Here is a 2131-nt window from a genome sequence, read left to right on the forward strand (position 1 = left end):
TATTATTTGAGACAGAGTTTCTCTCTTGTTGCCCAGACTGGAGTGCAATGGCGCGATCTTGGCTCACTGCAACCTCCACATCCCAAGTTCAAGCGACTCTCCTGCCTCAGCCTCCCGAGTAGCTGGGATTACAAGGCATGCGCCACCATGCTCGGCTAATTTTGTATTTTTCGTAGAGATGGGGTTTCACCATGTTGGCCAGGCTGGTCTTGAACTCCTGATCTCAGATGATAGCTCCCACCTTGGCCTCCCAAAGTGCTGAGATTACAGGCATGAGCCACCGTGCCCAGCTGTTTTTCTTCTATTATTATTGTTCTTGCAGGAGCTGGTAAAGTGGCTGATGTGGCCACAGCTCCATAAATCCATGTGGAACGAAGGGTGGACATCGCCTGAGTCCAGGAGACAGGACAGGGTCACTCATCTCTGTCCCTGGTGATGGAAACTCAGGCTTAGGAAAGAGCCTTGACCTGCCCTGGGTCACAGAGAGAATATTAGGGTCGGGGCTTGAGCCCGGGTGCTGTGGTCAGGCCCTTAGGCCGCCTCTCACACCCAGACTAGGAAGCTGGAGCAGAAAGTTTGCTAGAACAATCCTGAGAAGAGGCCTGCACAGTTCAAGGGGCAGCTTGGAGGAGGAGAGGGAGGGAGGACAGGCTCTGGCCAGTGGGCTCTTGGACCTCAGGCCAGGCTCTGGCAGCTGCATCTTGTATCAGGCCTGCAGGTCCAGTGCCTATTATGGGGCCTATTATGACTGCACAAGGGGCCTCAAGTTCATTCAGGCCAAGCCCCTCATTCTGCAGAGAACCACACAGTGGTTGCAGGGATTTGCCCAAGGCTGGTGGGTTGGTCATGAGGGCAGGCCCGAACTCATCTCTATTTTCTTGCATTCCGGCTCTCCTGATGTTCCAGGCCCATCTCTGAGTCATCCTTGGACAGGAGAGATCCCAGAGGGTAAACAGGACATGAGCCTGCAGTGAGGGGAGACAGAGGAGGAGAGAACTCCCTGAAACAAGAGGAGAGGAGGAGCTGGTGGGGAGGACACAGGTAGGGCAGCGGGCAGACCACCAAGGGGCAGGCTTGCTGTTTCGCAGCCTGACCCCCAGCCTGTGTGCCTCATTGCCGCCTCCTCCTCCCTGAGCAGGGCCTACGCCTCAACCAGAGCCTGGAGCAAGACAAGGAAGGCTCCATTTCTCTCCTCCTACTCCTCTACTCAAACCACAGCCATCTGTGCATCAAAAACTTTTTTTTTTTTTTAACCCTCAGCTGCCTGATGCCCATGGTTGGTGTTTGGGCTGAGTCACCGAGGGCCGCCTGCACACACCAGGGAGGGCTCCTGAGCACCCACTCTCAGGCTTTGCACGTTTCCGAAATTCTGCACACGACAGCAATTTTTGCAGAAAGGGTGTGGAGGGTGCCTGTGGGCCAGTCACCAGCCTGCTGCAGCTGTCCGTGGTTGCCTCTGTCTGCCAGGGCTGCACGACCTCTGGTTTTCACCTCAACCACTGTGGCTTCCTCTCTCCCCGTGGGAACGGGGCATGGGGTGAGGGAGCTACCATGCCCAGACAACTAGGCATCTCCCTGCCAGGCCAGGAGTTCCACTGCCACAGCCCAATACCAGCAAATTCAGATGCAACCAAGTGACCCCAACTCAAGTTACATTCCCTTTCTCCCCCACAGGCTCTGCAGTCCCAGGGATTCACAGTGTTAGTTGATCTCCGGGAGACACTAGTTCCCAGGAGACCCCACTGAAGGCCTGGCTGTACCATCATAGGCTGTGTGCCCTTGGGCAAGAACCTCTACCATTCCTCGTTGCCTGTATATAAATTGAAGGCTTTGCTCTAGGTCAGTGTTGCAAACTCAAATTCCAGTAATAGGAATGTGCAAAATATGTTGGGGATAAGGGAGCCAACAGTGCAAGGGGGAAGTGAGTGTTGGGGACCTAGTCTTGGGGTGACGGGAACTGGGCTGAACCGGAAGCGTATTCCTGTGTAAGGGAGGCCACTGCTCAGAGGGTGGCTGCTATGGGGCTGGGGGATCCTGATTTGTCAAAGGAAGGTGGAAATTTATATTTCAGCTCACACGCTCCTGTTTTTAAAATGTCTCAATGTCTCTAATTCTGACTGTAAATCTAAGA

The 2131-nt window shown here is 54.3% G+C and overlaps 1 long non-coding RNA gene across 1 annotated transcript; it reads left to right on the top strand.

Moving 5' to 3' along the window:
• The first annotated feature begins 906 nt into the window (after nt 1–906).
• Nucleotides 907–1838, top strand: LOC134807281 (uncharacterized). The gene is made up of 2 exons (XR_010147325.1): nt 907–1041; nt 1675–1838. It is a non-coding gene; the product is annotated as an uncharacterized LOC134807281 (long non-coding RNA).
• The last annotated feature ends 293 nt before the right edge of the window (nt 1839–2131 follow it).

This window comes from Pan troglodytes, chromosome 9 (assembly GCF_028858775.2).
Source record: "Pan troglodytes isolate AG18354 chromosome 9, NHGRI_mPanTro3-v2.0_pri, whole genome shotgun sequence".
NCBI classification, from domain to species: domain Eukaryota; kingdom Metazoa; phylum Chordata; class Mammalia; order Primates; family Hominidae; genus Pan; species Pan troglodytes.